We start from the raw sequence: 9,231 nt of genomic DNA, 5'->3' as shown, positions 1-9,231 counted from the left end.
TCAGGCATCGGAACTATTTACGACATTTGTCATCCCACACCTGCCGGTCTAACTGTAGCTAACAGTTTACGTGCGGGGTTGTCAATCTCGTATAGATCTATACATAAGTGTCACGCTCTCCCTCCAAGAGACTATGGTTATAATGCAGGTCTTAGTTGTGTACTCTTGTAGGTACGATGAAGCTAACTGTCTCACAACCCGTATCAACCAATTTACGTGAACCGAAAACTCCTTTTTCTTGTAAGTGAAATAATTATACCTTTAAATAATTGTATGTTCCTTCTGAATGATAGTAAAATGTTTGTGACTCCCAAACTATACCAGTTATAGTTTATCTTGTTTGTTTGTTGAAACTATTTATATAATCTTTTATATAAATACAAATTTGTTATCTTGTCTAGTTTTCAAAATGTAAGGTCAAACATTATATTTTTGGGGTGGTAACCCACAAATAATGAAATAACTAGTATGTACTCCTTTTTGTTAGAAAAACTATATTTTTGGTAAAAAGATTCCAAGAACCTTATAGTTTTGCAAATCATAATTTTTCTCATGATTTTTATAACATAGATCATGTTTTGTTTTTGTTAGTTTTGCATTTGAAAACTAATATATCACAAATATTTTGTGCAAAAGCTAGTAATAATCACATCTTATGCAAATAATCACTTATACTTGAACATAAAGATGAAACATGCAAGTATTTGTGTGATAAACAATTTTGACTTATATCCCCCCCCCCCTAAAACATGAAAATCTCGAAAATGTGGGGGTATGAACTCACCTTGAGTGGATTTATGGGTTGTTTGAGGAGATGGTGTGAAGATCTTCAAGCCTAAACACTTGAATGTGGTTGATGAACTCTCTTGGAAATGATCTTATCCTAAGAGTTTTAACACATAATAATGTGTGTAAATATAATGAAACTAATGTAAATGTGTGTAAAAAACACTAGATTACTAAGATAAACTTACCAAAACCCTAAGAATAAGCTTGGAGATTTAAACCCCTTTAAAGCTTGGAATTGATTCTTGAGAGAATAGGAATGAAGGGAAATGAAAGAAGTTGAAGAATGAGATATGTAGTGGGTTTGTGAGTGCTTTTTGTCGTGTATAAGAAGGAGAAGATGAGGTGATGTTTACTTAGATATCTGTTGGTTAATAACATGGTTATTTGTGGGGTAATTGTGTGGGTATCTGTTGTGTACTATTTCTTATCGGAAATGGGTGGAATATCAAGTCATGAAGTCAACACCTCTATTTCTCTTTATTCCAACTGAAAACCCATTTAATTCCCCTTAGTATGACCGAAATCACATGTGATTTTGGTCTAGGGGTGTTTTGGTTCTAGTATGGTTTTGGCCTTAGCATGATTTTGGTTCTACTCATTCCTCACATGTTGTTTGCGGTTGGATATCACCCATTAAGGGTGATTTCGGTCCTAGGGGTCTTTAACATGGGATTTCGGTCTTAGGGTTATTCACTAAAGGGTGATTTCGGTTCTAGGCCAACCGAAATCACTAGGTTGGTGGGGTCCTAGGCTTAAAACTATAAAGCAAGGTCTTAATTTATGATTTATGTTCCAACTATTTAACTTGTCTTGACTTGTTATAACTTGTTGACTTTCAAGGACTCCTTACAAGTATGGTTTTTAGGCATATATATTTACTAGGTAAGACAGGTACCAAGCGCGTAACAAAAATAAACAGTAGAGACCCTCCGAGTTAAAAAAAATAGTTAGGGACCAAGCACACAAATTACCCCAAACCATAGGGATCGTTCGTGTAATTTACTCAACAGATAACTACAGCATAGCAACATTGTATATACCAGGAAATAGATTTAACAGGCTACTAAAGCATAGCAACATACTAAATACCAACAATCCAAGAAATACATAATTATATATACTCAGAGATGAGATAGACACCTGGACATGTGATCCTACTCTAGAGCCACAACTAAACAAGGAACAGGCAAGAAAGTCTAGATCAAGAGTCCTAAGTCTATCCTACATGACTATATATAGTCCCTATGGCATCCCTTACTAAAAGATAACCAAAACTAGTGGGCCGACATAGGTGCCTTTGACCCACGGGTACAATGAAGCAAAACTCACCTAAAATGAAGAAACCCAAAAAATTGAGATGTGTCCCCTTTCTGCATTGCATGATCCCGTGAATCCACTAATCGCCAAAACCAAGTAAAAGCTTAATTAACAATCCAAAACCCTCAAGTTGGTCAAAAGAAAATGGTCAACAAAAGTTAAAAAAGTCAAAGTTCATGGTAGTTGCGTAAGCCCAGCGTACTCCTCGTAAGCCCAGCGTACGCGACCTGATATTATTACTCCATTAAGTACTTTATCACTTATGACCTTTTATCCAGAGCTTAGATCTAGATTCAAAACATCAACTTAAGTCAAAAAGTTTCCACCTTTATGACTTCCTATAGCTAGAAAATGTCCAAAAAACTAAACCCTAACTTATTAATCCATTAAGACATCATAACTTTGCATGGAAGAGATAGAAGGACCAAGATAACATTTTTATGGTTCCTAATAGCTTCATAATGGATAAAGTTTCCAATTTTATCCGTTGGAATGGTCCCAACAAACAAGATCTAGTCTTTAAGTCTCAAAGGGACCAAAAGTGCATCTTTTTCAACTTAATACATTATGTCCAAGTCTGCAACCTTCAGATCTGAATTGATATGATGTTTAGAGGGATAAAGTTTCAAACTTTATCCATAACAAGGTCATAAACTTTCAAGATCGAAACTTTATGCAATTTAAGTGACCATAAGCTCATAACACCCAAAACTAGCTATATTTAACAATTGCATCATCAAGATTCAAACTTTATACGTCTAGAAGAAAGATCAATGTGAACAAGGTGTGGCTCTACAAGCTCCAATGCAACCAACACTTCTCCAATGAGCTCCTTCTTCTACAAGATGCACCAAGAACACTCCAAAGCACTTAAAAACACCTTCGTTTTGCTCACAAGTCTCAAACTAGTAGTAGGGTTTCAAGGGAGGACGTTGAAGGGGTGGAAGCTGAGAATGCAAAGGGTTTGGGGGAGTTAAGGAGCTTAAATAGGGCTCAAAACCCTCAAGATAAGTTTTGGCATCTGATTGTGTACGCCGATCATACCAAATGGTACACCCATTGTACGCTCTTAAATACGCGTCTTTATCAGCTAGTACGCCAATCGTACATTCTGTACGCCCAATGTACTACTACCTCCAGCACCAAATTCAAACTGCTATAACTTCTTCGTTTTAACTCCGATTTTGGCGTTCTTTATATCCATGGAAAGGTAATAAAGATCCCCACGATATTATCTAGATATCTTGGACTAAAAACTTCTTGAACAAAAACATATATTTCATGCAAGAACCCGACCTATGACTTTTCCCTTCCTACCCATCGGCCCAAAACACAATTCAAGGGTTAAATCTCTTAACTAACATTACCTCCTTCCACAATGACTAAACTTTGCCTCCTTAAGGCCCAAATCCTTTACACAATCGACTTCTAGCCCACGGTCCTGAAATTACAGGAAACAGGATGTTACAGTCGGACTTTTCATGATCCAAGTGTGAGTCATGTTCTTTCGGTAGTATAGGCATCTAATACCTTTCGCACCTACTCATACTCATCCCAAGAACTTCCTTGCAGTCCACTAAGTTACCACAAAATGGAAATCACACAGAAAACACATAACATAATTTAGGAAATTATATTGGTTTTTATAATGATTATAATATTTATCCATACATCATGTCCATTACATCAGGTTGTGCAACCTTATATTGTCTAAAATATTACAAGATATGACTTTCTTCTCTTACTTTCCTCAACGACATCAGCTTCACCTCTTTCTGCATCCAAGATCATATGATATGCCCTTGCCTTTGGCCTTGGCGGAATATTTGGCATTTCCGCTCCTTTTTCTTTGGGAAGTCCTTGTGAAAATTCCCTACTTCTCCACACTCAAAGCAGACTTCCTCATTGGCCTTGCATTCATTGGCATAGTGACCAGTCTTCCCATACTTGAAGAAGGTCACTCCTTCAATACATCCTCTAAAATGCTTTCTTCTGCACTTATCGCACCACTTGGATTCATCGTTACCCCCAGACCTCTTTCCATTGGGTTCCGAGTTTGAGAACTTATTCTTCTTGTCAAATATTGAAGATCGCTCTAGCTTCCTTTTCTCTCTTATCTCTGCTCTCTCTCCATACCCTTCTCTCGTATCTAGGTCTCCATATTCCTAGCTGCCTAGATGGAGGCATTAGTGTGGTTTCTTGTTTGACCATTAGACTATAATCTGTTGGTAGACCATTAGCAAACTTATTCACTTTGGAAAGCTCGGTAGGAACTAGGTAAGTAACCAACTTCATCTTTTCAGTAAAGGCTGCAGCATATTCGCTGACACACAGTCGTCCTTTCTTCAGGTTATGGAATTCATTGTTGATCTCTGGAAGGTCTTGTTCAGAGCAATATTATCTCTTCAACTGCACAAGGAAATCTTCCCATGAAATCTTACTGGCTTCTCATTTAGTCATGGTATCATCCAACAATTTCCACCAGCTCAATACCTCATTCTTTAGCTGTCGAACTACAATGAAAGTCCTATATCTGTTGCTGCACGGGCAGCTCTCAAAAATCATCTCCATTTCGAGGATCCAATCCATAACTTCCATCAAAGTTGGGCTTCCAGTGAGACTTGGTGGTTTGGTAGCCATGAAATCCTTATACTTACATCCATCTTTCTCAATCCAATCATCAGGATTGTTCCTTCTTACTACTTGGGGCTCAGCCTGGCAAACAGTCCGGCTGTAACTTCATTCCTACGACTGTTCCTCTTCTAGATCATGTCACATGATAGGTGCAGTAGGCTCTCTTCCATTTTCTTGAATCGATTGTCTCATTTCTTCCCTTAGTTCGGCCATCATAGTCCAGACCATTCTTTGGACTCCTGCCATCATAATCGGTTCTTGTGCATGAACTACCCTTGGTCCATGCTCAACTACACGAGGCTCAGTCTGTTGATTACTATTTCCAAATCCACTTCGTGTTCTTACCATGACATTCTATACACCAAATCATTTGTTCAGTGTATCGAGACAATAATATGGATAGGAAAGGATTTATTTATGATAGACGCATAACTCCTACTTATTCCTCCAAAAAAGTTACATGTCGGTTTTATTATTGTAATTAAACGTTTAGAGGCCTGAACAAATAAAATTTCTTGATTCTAAGTTATGGTCGGTAATAGACTTTTCATCTATTCAAGTATTAGTAATATAGGTAGGCAGCCTAAGGCATGCCACAAATCATTTAGCACATAACATCAAGTTACGCCTTTTATCCTAAGGTAAGCTTGTGCTTGTGCCAATTCAAGTGTACTACCTAAAGAATAATAGACACATATCTAATGATCATTGCTTATCATTCTAAGTTTAAGAATAGAGTTCCTCTAAAAATCCTAGTTCTCTTAAACTAATGCTCTGATACCAACTGTGACATCCCCATTTTCACGGCCAGAAAAGACCGGTTTAATTACGCGTATTTCATTTTGTAATATCATTTTTTAAAATAATTACAATGTAGAATTTGTTCCCAATAACGTGATAATGTTATTACCAAGCATTTCCGAAGAAATACATTTCATTAATAAATTTAAGATGTCAGCGTCAACAAAGAAACATAAGCATAACGAAGATAGTACAAGCCTTACAGTATTTTATGGCCTATATTTCCTTTAATCTCTCATCAGATCCAAATATAAAGTACCTTCATAATGATACTTGTGATACAAATAAACTAAATGGGTCAGGTTGGGAAACGTGGTGAGTATATAGGGATTTCAATCCCACAATGTTATAATATATAAATAAACTTCATATAAGCAATCTACCCCATCTCGTCAGTCCTCACATTCTGATCCTATTCAATGGCATAATCTATACTCTCGAATTCAGAAATGAATGGATGAACCTAATCCATACTCTCATATCAGGAATAAAGGACTATCTCTAATCCATACTCTCATATCAAGAATGAATAAAAATCTCTAATCCATACTCTCGGATTAGTAATAAATGACTACGCCTAATCCGTGCTCTCGGACAAGAGAAAAATGACTATGCCTAATACATACTCTCGGGTCATAATATATATATATATATATATATATATATATATATATATATATATATATATATATATATATATATATATACTAGTAGCGTACCCGCGCAATGCGGCGGGCGGCAATTAGTTTCATTCCAGCGATTAATTAGATTTTCCTAGCCAACGAATTGTTTGTCTTCGATCTATTTTGGGCGTCTCGGTCGTTGATTGGCCTACAGACTCTTTTCGTTTTTTTTTTGTTCGAATTCAAGTTGTTTCTGTTCAGTTTTACTTTTTTTGTTCGGTTCATTATACATTATATTTTGAGGATCCATTTGCGGACTAAAGATAAAATATGGTGAATTCACACACTAACTCGTTATCAAAGTTTCATATAGAAAAATTATATATAGTAAATTAGCAAAAAAGTACTATAAGTTTTGTTGATATCAATAAAACACTTGATATGGTTTGTTATTTGGGTTTCTCCGCTATAAAAAAATTTATAACTTTAAATTAAATTAAAGCAATAATTTTTGTCTAATTATGTAATTTGTGTTTGGTTTGTTTCAAATCTAATCTAATGGTTAAATATATAAAAGCTAATGGTAGTTTTTCTTACTAATTACCTAAACCAATATTTTTTTAATAATTAATAAATTATACATATCTTCTAATTTCTACATATAAAAATTATGCTTATATAATTTTTGATATAAAATTTATGTATGTATTCAAATTTAAGGTATATTATAGCTAAAACTAAAAAATGTCATTATTGAAATTTAGATATTTAAAGTTTAAAAAAGATTAAAATTTCTAAATTTATATATTCTTTTATTTTATGTTTAGAATAATTTACGAGTAACAAAACCTATAACTATATAATTATACATTTAAAAAATAGATATTTTGATAAAACCAAAAAAAATATGAAGAGACAGTTAAAGATATGAAGTAACACTTTAAAGATATGAAAAGACATGTGGTAATCAATTACCTAGGTATGAAAAACAATTATCTACATGTCCAAGTTATAAGCATATACTAATCTGATGAAAAGTTTAAAAATTAAATGTATAACTTAGAAAAGGAGATTTAACTGAGTAAAAGTAAAGAAAAATCGTTCGACCATTTTTAATTTTTTATTTAAAATTTTCCAAATTTTTTAGAACACGAAATGAATAGTTTTGCAATTTATTTAAAATTTTCCAAATTTTTAAAAAATAATATCCTTATTTTGATATTTAATAATATAATTTTTCAAGTTTAAAATTTATTTATTATTTGGTATAGTAATAGAATATAGTAATTAATAATTTATCTTTTACTAAATTTCAAATAAACAAATGATTGGCAACCATTTCATGACTATTTTGCAAGTATATCATTTGTTTTTGACCATACGACTTGATGCTAAGCTGCATATAAACATAATTATAATGGATGATTTTGCACGTATTTTAAATACACATAGATGTACATACAATCATTATACTCATATAACCAAATTTAGATCCGGTGTAAAACAATAAAACAACCAAAATAGAGAAAAATAATGCTTATAACACAAAACATAAACACACAAGAAATTAGAGCGATTTCATCTAAAACCTTCTTTATTATCAGATCAATAACGAAACAAAACATCATTAGCCCATAACTAAGAAGCTAAAAAATCTTTAGTTTATAAAGAATATATTAACAAGGTAACACTTTTATTTACATTTTTCAGATGCTAAAATTGTAAATAACTCAATTTAACACACAAAACATACAAAAAATCTATAAACCACTGCGATCTAATTTTTTGATGGTTCTTGTTTTTAATGACCACGTGAAATCTTCTCCGCCTTCAAACCTTCACCCTGGCACACAAAGCAAACAGAAAAATAGAAACATTAAATAAAAGAAACTCAAATGGGTAGAAATGGAGTCAACTACATAAAGGAGATATCAATGAGAAGAGGCGGAAAACTCGCCTAACCTTAAGAGCATCCGAGAGAAAAAGATAGAGAGAATAACAACATAGTCGGTATATTGGTGGTGGACCGATAACGAAAGATTCAACTTGAAATCAACTCAGAAAACATGAGAGAATCGAAAACATAAGAAAATAAAAGTAGGTTAAGAACACATTATAAGAAAATCTTGGGGAAAATGTATACCTAAATCGGCGATGCCATCATCGTAGCGACGACAGATGGTAGTGACGGAAACCGAGCAATGACGGAGGTTGTTATATTGTTCAGGGTGAAGTCCGTCGGTAAGGGAAATCGGAGGTTGGGAACGATTTCAAAACAAAAACATTAAATCGAGTGTGAAATGCGACAGTAGTGTTGGCGATTTTAGATCTAGGGTTCGGTATAAGGCGACAGTACTTGAGGTGGAGGTGGCGGAGCTTCTGATGCACCCGTGATGGTGGTGTCGGTGCGAAGATCGAGGTGGCGTAGATGAGTGGCCGTTAGAGCAGCAGAGGGTGCAACGGAGTTGTTGGTGGGAAGCATTCATATGATTTCAAAAAGAGGGTTTTAAAGGAAAAAAAACAAATTTGTGCAGAATGAATGCTCACGTCCCACTTTTATATTGTGATAAAACTTGTATTTCCTTTAAATCTTGTTTTCTGAGCGGTTATTTTTAATTCACAAGGGTCACTATTTTATACCATTAGATGTATTAGATATGAAATTAATGGTTGAGATTTAAACTCTTTAGTTTAAAACTTTGATATTAAAACTTTTAAACTTCTTATTATGTATCCATTATATATATATATATATATATATATATATATATATATATATATATATATAGTGGTAAGACTACAATGCTCAACTCTTAATACCAGCTCTGTGTAGACATTACAGAGTATTTAGATATTAATAAACCTTTATCCTTCTCTCTAATGATACTTCTTATATTATTATGATGAAATAATATATATATATATATATATATATATATATATATCTTAACACATATAGAACTGTAATTGGTTCGTATATCATATGTTGTCAAATATGTTCTTAACACATATTCCATGCAATAAGCATATATCTTACACATAAACCCTTTAACAGATATTTAATACT

At 33.7% G+C, this 9,231-nt stretch overlaps 1 long non-coding RNA gene across 2 annotated transcripts; it reads right to left on the bottom strand.

The window, feature by feature from the left end:
* Positions 1-7,803: 7,803 nt before the first annotated feature.
* Positions 7,804-8,700, bottom strand: LOC145108814 (uncharacterized). Of its 2 annotated transcripts, XR_013708567.1 has the most exons (3): positions 8,308-8,700; positions 8,127-8,209; positions 7,804-8,007 (listed from the first exon to the last, which is right to left on the bottom strand). It is a non-coding gene; the product is annotated as an uncharacterized LOC145108814 (long non-coding RNA). The 2 variants fall into 2 exon arrangements; XR_013708564.1 differs by having other exon boundaries at positions 8,127-8,700.
* Positions 8,701-9,231: the final 531 nt, after the last annotated feature.

The sequence above is a fragment of the Lactuca virosa genome, chromosome 1 (genome assembly GCF_052849685.1).
Source record: "Lactuca virosa cultivar CGN04683 chromosome 1, Lactuca_virosa_CGN04683_v6, whole genome shotgun sequence".
NCBI lineage: Eukaryota > Viridiplantae > Streptophyta > Magnoliopsida > Asterales > Asteraceae > Lactuca > Lactuca virosa.
The sequence above is the reverse complement of the archived record's forward strand: the minus strand, read 5'-3'. Positions and strand labels throughout refer to the sequence as shown.